The sequence below is a fragment of the Psittacula echo genome (genome assembly GCF_963264785.1).
Source record: "Psittacula echo genome assembly, chromosome: 5".
NCBI classification, from domain to species: domain Eukaryota; kingdom Metazoa; phylum Chordata; class Aves; order Psittaciformes; family Psittacidae; genus Psittacula; species Psittacula echo.
Window position 1 is genome coordinate 82,790,548 of NC_137739.1, and position 13,899 is coordinate 82,804,446.

The window sequence follows — 13,899 nt, forward strand, 5'->3', positions numbered from 1 at the left end:
TGTTACTGGGAGGGCTCTGGTGAGTCTAGCCATGATCCTTCGTGTCTATTTGTCAAATGATGTGGGTTTTGTTGGCACTGTTGCCTGGTGTACCTGCTGACACAGCAGCAGCAGTGTTCCAACAACATTCTGTTTTAAGTAAGCCACAAATCAAAATACATAGGTTTAAGTTGATAAAGCAGTAACATTCACTTAAATTCATTCTCTTCAGTACTTCAAAGTGATGCTTATAAACTTATTCCTGAAACATTCAGCGTTTGATCCTGCAGCCTGTCCCAGATTCCAATTCCTTTTAATCTGTGGTTGATCAGTGAATATTTGTTGTTCCTATTCTAGTGTAGGACCTAATCTCCACTAACCAGGCATCTTGAGAAATGCATTCCAGCTTTAAAATGCAGCCAGGGCCAGTCTGGCTTTGAAGGGATGGATTCTCTAAGTGAATACAGCCACTTAGAAAACAAGTCAGGCCTCACCAAGAGCTGTCTTCTCTGGAATCTGAAGACAAAACCAACCAGAAAAATAAAACAAAAGGTGGCTGAACATGCTACTGAAGTAACAATCATACTGAAAAAGGTAGCTTAAGGGTTAGCAATCTGTAACAGGTTTTGGAAAGGTTGTACCAGGGTTAGGAGCCAACGGCTTCATCAGTACAGTCCTCCTGAGCTGGTGTCCTGCTGTATTACAGCATTTCGGCACCAACTGCACAGGAAGTTGTGCCTCGCTACACGTTGTGAGATGCCCACCATAGGAGGAATTATTCAGACATGGAGTTGCCAAATCAACAAACAATCCACATAGATGAAAGTTTTCTAGAGGGCTTATTAATGTAGCCGGTCTGTGCAAGCAAGAAGCCTCCTGTGATCATCTAAAAGAGCCCTTAAAGCTTTAACTGATACGTTGCCCATCTTAGTATGAGTGGAGTAACTTTTCTTTATCTGCCTTCCAAGAAGTCATGAGGCTCATGTGCTTGAGGTCTGCTGGAACAGCTGGACCCACAGCAGATATACAGCTTGTGCAGGTTCAGCCCAAATTGCTGGGTTTGCACAAAGGTACAACAAATACAAACACATCTCAGAAGTCGGGTGTGTAGCAAGTTGGTTAATTTGTCTTCTGAACAAATGACACGTCCAGTTTCTAGTGCATTCTCAGCCTGTGCTGCTTTATTGCTAAAAAAATTTGTATACAGGTGCAGAGTTTCCAAGTTCATTTTTAAACAGTTCCTCTTTACAGTGTCAAAAGAATAAAATCTTATCTTGAAATCCTCAAAGATGCATAGATATAAAAGCAAGCTGCCTTTTGGAAAAACATCAGATTTTGCAGGGAGACATTCTTTCACTGTTACCATGTAAAACATGTGCAACGGGAATACATAGTTCCTAGCAACACCAATAATTACTAACCCATGAGAGCACAGCATCAGAAGTTCAACATAAGAAGTATTTTCTAGTTTGTTCTTTAAGTACTAAAGTAATCTTTAAGAATCTAACACTAATACTTCTCCTTTGCTGTTGTACCATGCTTTTGAAAAGGAGATCATCTTCACTGACATCCTAAAGTAGCTTACTCCCAGGTTTTATATTGAGGGGAATAAGCATTAACAAAGGATACAACTGCTTACTCACCATACCAAAGAAAACATGAAAGTTTAAAAGCATGCAAAGTGTTCTAAAGAATACCCACTAAGAACTAGGTGACCATGGTTAACCGCTGAGCTAAACTTGTTCTACAAATTCCCTTTTTGCTTGAAGAAGTTGGCTCAAAGGATTTCATTTAGTCTAACTTCTGATGCCATAAAATAGTCATCTTCTCTTAGAACATTACTAGCTTCATTTGGCAATTCTTCTAAGTCTAAAAAGAGCATTCATGAGAAAAACACAGCCCCCATTCTAACCCAAATCACGGTGCTTTGTGGATGGTTGGCTATGAAGCATGAACAGGAGTTAACTTGACACACAATTTCTTCCTCCAAGACGCTTTCTATTTAAGAGGACTGTGCCCCTGTACATGGAGAAGTGTTCTGCACAAGTTAAGCCCACCTACAAAATTAAGCTAAGCTAGAAGTATGGAAATCGGCACTAAAAGCTAGTATTCTACATGTCTGAGTACAAGGTTAAACTTGGAAAAGTATTAGTGACATAGGCTATGCCACAGGTTTAGGTTATTTTCAAACTGCCAGCAGACATTCACTGCATTGTTCACTGAAGGACTTGGGAAATATTTCGAAGAACACGCTAAAAGCCTACAGAAAGATGGCACCCAAATTCCCTTTTATTTAGTAAGTGAAATAAAGAGAAAACAACACTATTGCAACCTGTGTTGCAGATGAGAAAGACCTTCAGTGCTCAAATCTCAGTTACTGCTTTTAAAAATCTCTTTAAAGAACTTAAAAACTATACAAGAAGATTACCAGTATTTTCAGGTTCATTCCTGCAGGTGCCATTATTGCTGGCTGGTACCAGTATGCTTCAGTACAGCTGCCTATGTGGCTAGAGAGTTACCTGAAAATACTGTCTATTAAAAAGCTATTCAACACCTGAAATGTATGTACTGTGCTTATTAATTTCAGTCTTCAAATAATTTCTCTCACCACAAGCAAGTTTCTTATCTACTCTCTGGTAAATACTACACTCAATTTGAATCTGTGATTTCCACTACTTGTTTGCTTGTCATTTGCTTTTTCCCCACCAGTTGCTCCCCCCTGCACCTTGTAAGAAACTCTGCACCCTTTTCCTTGCTACAGCTGCAGCAGGTGAGAAACCTCATCTCGCCCCTAAACATGCTTAGTCCATGCCCTGCTTTTTACATGCTCAGGACACTACTCTGAACCAGACACGAGGTTATAAAGGCGAGTTTTGCTGATCCTAGCTCCTGATTTACAGTTTTGGTGCCATGCTTCTGTCCCTACCTATACATTCTGCCCCTTTCTCTACAAGGGCAGCACATTCTCTAAAAACCAAAAAACCCAAAATCTGAGAATCAAAGCAGGAAGTTCAAGCTATTGGTATATTAATTCCTATTGCTTCATTATGTATAAATGCATATCTCAATTTACTGGTAATAACTACGTTACACTAGACATTTTGAATCATGCATAATCAGAATACTAGCTCTAAGATTTGGTTTGTGGGCCTGTGCCACTTGCCTTCAGTTTCTCCATGCAGTTCTTCATGCCTAAGGCATTATGAACTAGACACCTTTAATTTGACCTGCAAGCACACACTTGGAGGGAAGTGGAGAGAAGCACACAGGATTTACATAGGACACAATAAACACTAAATTACTTTTTATCTTTAGCTTTAGATGTTGTAAAGCCACAGGGAACCTATCTATATTATGACCTGGTGCATAGGCTCAGACACAGAAACACACCCTGCCTACATCATGAACATTGACACCTTCTCCAAAACTCAAGAGAAAGTATAGAGCAGACTGAAAGGGAAGAGACATAAGAATCCATTGTTGGTGTTCTGCACTGTTAAAAAAGACACCCTGGTTCAACTGTTGGCCTTGTATGTCTGCCAGTCAAAGCACTACAGGGGCACAATGCGAGATCATTCAGTAAAAGAAATCAAATGGAATCTAACCTGAACTGCCATCATGCAGCTCTGTACCTGAACAGCAAGCAGGAATCTTGGTTTTGGAGGAAGACCAGTTTCCTAGGGATGCAGGAAGCAGTTATTTCCAAGCCTGATTATCCATCAGAAACTGTTCTTCCATATTGTTCCTTTCCCTGCCCAAAAACCAGTGCAAGCTCTTGACAGCGTAACCCTTGTGTAACACGTCAGTGTCCTGAAGCTCTGTACAGTTTCTTTTCACTCACTATCAAGGAGCCTTTGCAAGACTTTCTAGTTTGTCCTGAATTTGACAATTATCCTCAGTTGCAGAAGGTGCGATTCCTCAAGGTGCAATTCCCAACACAAGTTCTGGCTAGACCTTCTGCGGCAGCACTAATGGATGTGGAAACAGCACATACTTGTAATCAACTGGGTTTAGCTCTGCAAAGAGGCATGTCAGTACTGGTCATTACACCTTTGATACCCCACACTGCAATGTGGTTGCATCTAACACTTTTATTTAGTTTTAGAAGCAGTGTAATAAAGGGGGTTGGAGCAAAAGTCATGCCATAGTACAAGAGCTGAAAGGCAAAGGGATTCCTTTTGCTGCTGTGAACAGTGATTTCTAGTCTAGTAGACAACAGACTACATACCACTATAATAAGGCTGATCTGGGAAGAATATGCAGATAGCTTGCCTGGCTACAGCAGTCTTGATTCCTGATCTCACTCTCCTTACGCTTCTCTGAATGAAGAAACCCTTGAATTCTATTCAGCCACAAAGTTCTTACTTCTGAAGCAGGAGCATGACCATGTTTTCATTATTATGGAAATGTATTTGCTGACCACAGACCAGAATAAATTTGTAACTTCTTTAATGTAAGCAGATAACAATCAAATTAAAGTCCCCTGTGGGCAGCTGCCAATTTGATCAATAATTCATTAGCTGGAATTTAAGTGGATTACAACCTCCCAGATCAATTAGCTTTTCATACACATATTCCAGATTATCCAACACTTAATTTAGACATTCTCATGCTTATCTTGGTAACTTTATACTGCAAAAATGCTCACAGCCCTCACAGTGCCATTCTCAACTTCTGAAGAGCCAAAGGGCTTCACCTCCATAATTTCAGAACACTAGAAACTTCTTTTCAGCTGGAAGTTAGACTTCAAATTGCCTCAGCTTCCTAGAAGAAATCCAGCCAGCCAGATTCAAACCTCTGATGTAATAATGTGTTCTGAACAGAGTTACTATCTGGTAGGCCATGTTGTCTCTGCACCTATCTGCACTGAAAGCAGCATCAACTACGAACATTTTAGAACTCCTGTGGCTCTTTTATGTAACCCTTTGATAGGAAATACTTTGCTGGGGGCAGAGGCTACAGCTGTAGATCAATAACCCTTTACCAGAGGCTCCACAGTACTTGCCTCTGCAAAACTTCAGGCATACAGAAATCAATCATGGTTTCAAACAGTGTTTAGCAAGGCTAAAATTATTTTCCTGTAAAGCAACATTTTTAGACCTCTACAGTTGTGTTGTGGCTGTAACAAATGGTTTGAGTGTCAAGTGTTCTCTAATTTCTTATTTAAAGACCATCTCAGATTGGTCTTTTTAAGCAAAGAAAACAAAAAGTACTTTCCACAATAAAAGCTTTTAACTTCAGAATCAGGTTCTCGTCACACTCCAGTATTTGGGAGGGTTTAGTTTCTTCTCAGAGAAACAGAAGTGCTAGGCTACAAAAGAGAAAAAACTAGAGGAGAACTTCAGTTATCCTCTCAAAAAAGGACTGTCTGCTCTTCCCCAGCACTCACTGCAGTGCTTCAGATCTGTCACAGAGCTTTCTTGTTTATATATATATATATATATATATATATCAGGCTCATTAACAAAGTATTCAAGTGCTAAATTCCCTCCAATGAGAGGAACAGAAGAGGAATTCACCCATGTTCTCAGGAAGAGACTCTTCGCGCAACTCCCTGCAGCACAGAGCGCCACAAACTTATTTGGTTCTTATCCACTTATTCTACTGTACAGTCTTGCTAATGCAAGTTATTTACTATCACATGCAAAACAGTTATTGCTACTAAGGTTCTATTTTCTTATTAAATCATCTTATGGCTTTGTTTGCATCAGGGATTCTTCCCCCTACATACTGTGCTATTTTGCATTCCAGTTTCAGAGGTATTTTTCAATTGATTCTCCCAAGCACTAAACTATTACATTTAATGGTACAGCTACTTCCATAGAAAACTGAGCCTAACTCTCAGCAAAGGTTCCCAGAGCACTGCTGTAAATGGCCCCCCTGACCAATTTTCTTGGAAATCAATTAGATGCAGAGGGTTGGTTGTTCAGGGGTTTGTTTCTATTTGTTTGCTTTCCCTGTTACATACATTAACTCTGCCCAGTTACTGGTTTTGCACCAAAGAACATGCTTCTTGATTAATCACTTTAGAGATACATCTTATCAAAACCAAGCTACCCATTCCCTCCCTCCCCCTAATGGCCATTTACAGGCAGGTCTCAGGAAAAAAAGATGCAGTATCCTCTCTAAGTTGAAGGAGAATTTTGTTCTTCTAAAAAGATAGAAATGGGTGAAGAGCAATACTGTCACCAAATAAAAGACTTTCTCCTAGGAAATCAGAGGATGCCATCCACAGAGCATCACACATCTGGAATCATACCAGTCCAAGCTGCCCATTGAGAGCAAAATCGTTTGGACCTCCCCTGGTCTAAACTTTCCTTCTGAAAAAAGCAGAGGGAGAGACAGAAATTATTAAAATTGAGCTTAGAGCTGGAAAGCAACACTAGAAGTTACCTAAAATACAGGATATTGATTTCTCAGTAATACATGGGTGGGGAATCTCTGACCCATAGGCCTGAGATAGCCTGCTGCACAGATACAGTCTGCAGTGCTGTTTTTCAACAGCCCTTGACCTTATTACAATCTCTTTTATTGAGATGTATGTAAATGCAGGATCCACCACAGGTACTAAAAGATTCAACAGGACTTCAGTCAAGAAAGGTTCCCCATTCCTGCAATAATGGATAAAAGCCTTCTACTTTCATTATGCAGATAGCATTTTGCAAATATCAACTTATTATATAATGAGGTTAACGTTTAACTAGTTGTAACAATTATATAGTCATAGCTGAAGAAAAAAATTACTTAAGATATTGTAGATGATCTCACAGTAGCAGAGATGTGCACAAAATGCACATAAACTCATCAACATATTCATACTTTTGAGTCTATAACAGGATGGGTAATAATAAAATTGTAAAAGCTGCACATGAAAGAAAACACCTTAAACAAAGACTAAAAAGAATCCCACCAATAACAGATGAGAATCCTGGATACCTACATACAGCAGCTTACTATTGCAGTTGAACAGATTGACTAAAAGCACAAAGTCAACTATGATTCTATGAAGCCCATTAGGTAAAGGCATTTCATTTCTAAAGACGGCGTTGCCATTGTCAAAGGGAGGATACTGCATGTTTAGACCACATTTGTGACATTTCTATTGTATCCTTTCTATTGTTAATTACATTATTATCACTGTTTATTAATAAATTTGTCACTCAAATTGTAAAAATACTACTAGGCTCATGCACTGATCCTAACATGGCACTACAGTTTGCTACAAAGCACTAATGCTTATGGAACTATACACATCTCAAAATGGAAGACATTGGTGATTTTGTTGTTTTCAAACAACTTGTAACATCATTTTGTCCACAAGTATTAAAATATATATATGTATATATATATGTTCTATTGCACTTGCCCCTTGTTTTTGTCATGTTTCACATGGGAAGATTTCCAACCAACAGAGAAAAAAAAAAGTGGAACAATAAAAAGTCAGCTGAGGCAGCATTTCCCAACATAGCAGTTATGTAAGGTGCTGGCCAGAAATGTATGGCAGTGAGGGTCTTCTGGGCATGCATGGGTATTACTTCTGTGAAAGCCACAGATCCTTAGCCCTGCTAGAAATATTCTGTTCTAAAATGAAACTTGAAAACTAATGTTACATTGCCATGGAGAAGAGTCAGGAAAAGTCAGCAATCCTATTTTTTGTTACAATGCAGGGTTACAAAATGGTGAGGATTATTTCTATGGAAAAATAAATCAAAGTGTCTACTCTCCAGTCAGACAAGTGCTTTGTTTTTTGTACATGTCCACAGGAAACAAAAATACCTTCCTGTCCCCCAATTATTTTGCCATCAAGCTATGCAAGAAGCAACTGCTAGTCCTAACACCAGAAGGAAGAAAAGGAAATTCCCAAACTCAAAAAATCAGCTGTTTCTTACACCAGATACCTCCCAACCACTTACAATCCTACAATATTGACAGTATTTTCCATCACTTAGAGATGGATCCTGCTTCTACAGACATCTACTTTAAATTCCACTGGTTTCAACCTAAGGAAGCCTTAAAAAGAAGTGTGCTTTTCTAGTAGCCTCCAATGGCAGAAAATTCAGACCATATTCAGCAATCCTATGTTTTTAAAAGCAGTCAGGCCAAGCTGGTGGTTGCCTCATCAAGGTCAACATGACTGTGATCAAACAGCTCATTGCAATGTTACAAAAAATTTTAGTGCTCATTACAGTTGGCATTACTTTGATAGGCGGTGTCTTGCCCACCGCTTTCATGTCTGCTCTTTTCTTCATGGAAACAACAAATGGGAAAGCTGTCATTAAACTGTATCGTTACAATCCAAGTCTGAACACAGACTCATCTCTGAAAAGGAGGATCAGCATCAACACTTGCCCTTACTCTGCTATGGAACTTGGTCCCATAAAATGTGACTACATTTTAAGTATCAGAATACTGCCCTTGCAATCAATCATTAAGATTTAAGGATTTCAGTTGTTGGCTTTGTCAGCCATTTTCAGGCTGTCTGACTCTCTCCAGCAGTTTTCTAAAAGGAAAAACAGAAGAAAAGAAATCTAAAACACCATCCCCACCCCAATAATTCTATTATCTCCCAAAACCTATTAACAGAACTTATATACCTTTATTTGATCCAGATTTGAAAATACTACTTTAAGCTAGTAAGTCACATTTGCTAAATCACAAGCTTGGAATAAGGTGCACTAAGAAGAGCTTCAGATTTGAAGTGGAACAGAATACATATCCCAGTCTTGGGGTTTTTTGCCAAGAAATCTTACTTCCCATATATAATACCACAGCAGGGAGCACATAACCAACATACACTCCCATCTCAGAATGACAGAAAACATCCTATATAATCACAAATGATGGAGACAAAGAACCTTGTGTAAACATAAGAACAACAGACTGAATCTTAGTTTGGGAAGGAATAAGAGGAACCAAAAAAGGCCCATCCTAAGTATTTCTTCTCTCTCAAATCGCCCCTTTTATGCGGTAACAGCCTGTTCTCTTGGGCCTGTTTCTACCTTAAAGATGGTAACACACAGGTTACATCAGTTCTCAGTCACAGAAGAATCAAAAAACTGATTCCATCAGCAGTATTGAAAACTCAAACTGTGCCAAGGAAGGCAAGTGGATAAACTGCAACTTGACCTCTCTGGTCTCTTCTATCCCACCAGAAGTTAATTTCTTTAATAAAGAAAGAAGTTCTGCTCCATCTCTTCTACCACATGTTCCTGGGTTTCTTCCTTTTGCTGCTAAGGACTCATGAAAAGACAGGGGGAAATGATTTAACATAAACCTAATCATTATCCTGTTACCCCAGAGGCCTTTAGAGCTTCACTTTTCTTTGCCAAAAATTAAATGGTGCAGAGTAATTTCTCCTTCTGGTGAAAGCTCTTCATATCCAGCACCTACATCAGGTTTAGACAGGCAAATATACATTTTGATCGCAGACTTGGTCGATGCATTTACACACTATAGACAAGGTAATTCTGCATTTGCTCCTCTGCACTAGCTGCAAGTTGACATCAAAGACATCTATCTCCAAAGTCAAGCCTGGGTCCTGGCTAGAAAATACCTGTATGAGACGTCTCCAATTGCTTGGTAAGTTTCTTCCTCATGTCAGAGCAGAAAATACATTCTGTTTTTCCTACTGCATTTTTTTAAGTATATCAAGACAGCTTGACACAGCAATGCATGCAGACACTTTATCTGCTAGGACTTCCAACGACACAGTGAAGTACTTAACCTTCCTAAAATGAAGAAGGAGGTATCAGTGAAGAATACTAGCTTCCACTTGCACCTGATTACAGAATATTTCTTATTTTAAAAAAGAATGCAAAGAGCTAGATGAAGAGCTTGCACAGAGGACATTTCTTCAGGGAAACAAATGCTGATTTCTGTTACTCTGCTTTTGAGTTGTGATAAAATGATGGGCTACTTCTGTGGGAGAAGTCATCTGGTGAATCAAACGTTGGGTGAGATGGTTGAAACAGGAGGTGAAGAGATCTTTGTTCGTTCAGCTCCATGGAAGTGAAGGACAGGTTTTTTGCTTGCTAGAAGAGAAACATCAACACTTCACAGCCTACGAGCAAGCAACAGGACCACCTTCTTGAATGTCAGGAGAAGATCTGGAATCCCAAAATAAAAAAGAGGGGTAGTTTAGCAATCAGAATAAAATACATTCAACATTAACATGCCTACTGGATCATTACTTTAAAAGCCTGATTCTAATGGACAAAATTAGCTGGCTTCCCAAACTGCAATAATCACTTGCTCGAAGATTTTTTTATGCAACTGTAGATCTCCATAAACTGGCTAAAGAAATGCTACAGAAACTCTGAACTCTACACTCACTCAGGAGCAATGCATCCAAAAATATACCACTGTTAATTAGGTACAGGGCTCCTTAACTGTGCCTCCAACACACAGCATCACAATGTTGAGGTAGCACCTGGACACACACTGCATACACAAAGCATGTTCTGCTATGGCAGGTCACAATTCAAAGAAACACCATAAACTATCCCCTAGTTAACCACAAAACTGACAGTGCTGTAGAGAAAAAAAGCACTTAATGACAGTTGGAAGATCACACAGACTAGGTACTAGTAACCCTAACTCATCTTGTGCCTGATCTCCTGGCCTTCCACAGTGACACCGATCTGGTATCACCGAGTCACAGTAGCTGTTAAGACATGATTTTTGTTTTTTTGCTTTAAGTTTGATGCCAGCCTGGGTTAGAAGGAAACATGCATGTGCTCCAGTGCCAGGTATATTTATTATCATTCTCCTATACTACAATGAGAGATGTGAAAGAGAATTTTTTTCCTTTGGTTTCTCTTTCTCCATACAAGAACATGAGGATACAGAATATTTTCTAACCCCTTCCTCTCTTCTCTGTCTGTATTTCTTATCTTATTCTAATTACCTTAACCCTTTAGTTGATCAAGTTCAGAAATAATCTTCTCATGACAATTTTCAACTCCTATGTTAAAAGTGGCAAGTAGATCATGAAATGGAAATAGAGCACACATCACCATCACATTCTCTCTGAGGCACTCAAATATTTCAGCTGATCATGAGCTTCACCATCACACTGTTGGGAAAGTCTTATTCTTGTTATAAAGATGGAGGAAAACAGACCTGGAGAGCTGCAACAAAACATGCCAGAAGTTTGTGGCAGAGCTAAGAACAGAATAGAGCACTGTTACACACCTTAACTACCAAACTATCTTTATTTCACTCAATGGAAAAATAAAATACATTAAAACTCGACAGGTTGTTGATCATCCTTAAGACATTTTGAATGCGCTTCTTTCTATCTGATAATTGACATCTGTGTTACCATTCTTCCAACCCTACTGTTTAACAAATACAACTTTTAAGATAACTACTCCAAGTTAATACAGTTACACCATTGGTGTCTCTTAGCAGAGCAAAAGGATATCATGGGACAGAAATTGTCTAACTTAAAGAATTTATTCCTGTTAGAACATATAATAAATCAAGGTTCTTTCAAGTGAAGGCCAAGCTGAAAGCTGGCACTGTGGCAACATTCCACTTCTCTGAAAGTATCCTATGAAATATTAAAATCTGAATGACTGACTTCTTTGGACAGAAACAAAACAAAAACCCCAAAACCTGAAAAACCCTAAATCAACCAACAAATTTGACAAGTTTAGTACCTGATACTTAGTACCTATGGCTTTACTCACCATTACTTTTGATCAATCCACATTCTCTTCATTGAGCCTAGAGAGAGATGAACAAATGAGATTAAATTTGCATCTAGGAAGCTATTCAATTCATACATGATTATGTGCACAGACACAAAAGATTAGCTGTGCCTTCCAGGAACCAGTGGATGTTTTTAAACATTCTACAGAAAAAATGTTGATGTTATTTTTCAAATTGTCATTCCCACCCCCTTCCTTTAGTTAAGGAAAAGGATGGTGGAGTGAACTGGGCCCAAGCATGGAAGACCCAAGGCAGCAAACTTGAATTAAGAACAGGCTGCGGGGCAGCATATAGAATCACAGAATCAGCTGGGTTGGAAAAGACCCTTAAGATCATCAAGTCCAACCATTACCCAGGACTGCCAAGTCCACCACTAAACCATGTCACTGAGGGCCTCATCTGCATGGGTTTTAAACACTTCCAGTGATGGTGATTTCACCACTGCACTGGGCAGCCTGTTCCAATGCCTTATCACACTCTTGGTGAAGAAATAGTTCCTTATGTCCAATCTCAACTCCCTCTGGTGCACCTTGAAGCCATTTCCTCTTGTCCCATCACTTGTTACTTGGGAGAAGAGATGGAGCCCCACCTCACTACAACCTCCTTTCAGGCAGTTGCAAGGAGTGGTTAAGGTCCCCTCTCAGCCTTCTCTTCTCCAGACTGAACAACCCCGGGTCCCTCAGCCACTCCTCGGACTTCTGCTCCAGATCCTTCACCAGCTCTGTTGACCTTTTTTGGACCTGCTCCAGCATCTTAATGTCTTCCTTGTAATGATGGGCCCAGAACTGAACACAGTATTCCAGGTGCACATCCCTGAAAGGCTTTTGTTCAGAAACCATTCTGCTCCCTGGAATGAAATCATGTCTGACATTCATTCCACAGAATGTAGTTTACACAGTACTGAATTCCCTTTTTCCCGGAATTTCTTCATTTCTGCTGAGAACAGCCTACAGCCCATGCTCAACTGACTGTCTCTGGAGCATGAAGTATACACCACTACCAAAATAACTTTTTAATTGTGCATATTCTGAAGATAAATGCCCTTGTTATGGTAAGCTACCATCAACAGACACACATTTCATAGGAACTTACACACAATTTCAGACTCCAATAAGGCAGGAAATTCTTTCACATTAATAACAAACCACTGTAGCAAGGAAGCCTAATGACTGTTCTCCAGGATGCCGAGCAGACAACCTAACAGGAAGAATAATGGATTGCTACAGGCAGAGCTATTTCATCACACAGTAATTACATTATTAAAATCTTCTAGTATCCTCACCAAAGCACCTCCTGCACAACACAACCTTTCTGCAAGCATCAGGACCCTACGCCTTCTGAAAATCCAGAGATAACCCCTAGCCCTGAATTTCAGGGTAGTTATTCCATTCTCATGTTATCAATTCCGACCCTTCCTACTCAAATCCTCCCTCAAGCACCTGCCAAGCACTGCTTGGCTTTTAGAGGCTGAGGAACAAACAGCAAATGATTCACAAACCAATCAATTTGATAAGGAACAGTTATCAGGAACTCCCCCAAACTTACTTATCAGAACAGGAACAACTCCCAAGGCCAATCTTGGAGAAGTTGGGTTTTCTTTCACTTATTCTGAAGCTCTGAATTAACTAAACTAAATACTAAAGTAAAGCTTATTATAAGAAAGCAGGAGGTGACACTTAAAGCAACTCATACAAAAGAATGACTTATCCAATGCTGAAATTTAGTTGGCTTTCATCTACTTTATTTTTAATTTTCATTATAACAAGTTCGCTGCCTTTGCATGCCCTAGGTTTTAACTGCTCTGCTTGATATGCTTTCTATCAGACTTTCATAGCTTGTGTGGGAGCAGAGTTCACACTCGTACCAACAGAACTTGCAAATGCAGTTGGATATAAATCAAGGCTACTGAAAATTAGCAGACACTGAAAGTGAGGGTGACAAGATCAACTCTACATTTAAAAGCTAATGGAAATTATGAACTAAAAAAAAGAACTATTTTTCTTGTTTCATACCTTAATGAACATACTATCAACTGAACTAGGACAAGAAATATTTATGAAAATTCAATTCTTATCATATAACTCAAAAATATATATATTAATCTTGTTATGATAAGATTTCAGAAAGTTTTATTTTTATTAAGTTTTGGCCTACTGCCCATTCATGCCTTTTTTTTTTTTAACTACCATAACTAAAGGCTAAGTT

The 13,899-nt window shown here is 39.2% G+C and overlaps 1 long non-coding RNA gene across 1 annotated transcript; it reads right to left on the reverse strand.

Annotated features, from left to right (window-relative positions):
• Window positions 1–6,064: 6,064 nt before the first annotated feature.
• LOC308221587 lies at window positions 6,065–11,709 on the reverse strand. The gene is made up of 3 exons (XR_013956925.1): window positions 11,673–11,709; window positions 10,886–11,108; window positions 6,065–10,085 (listed from the first exon to the last, which is right to left on the reverse strand). It is a non-coding gene; the product is annotated as an uncharacterized lncRNA (long non-coding RNA).
• Between the last annotated feature and the right edge of the window lie 2,190 nt (window positions 11,710–13,899).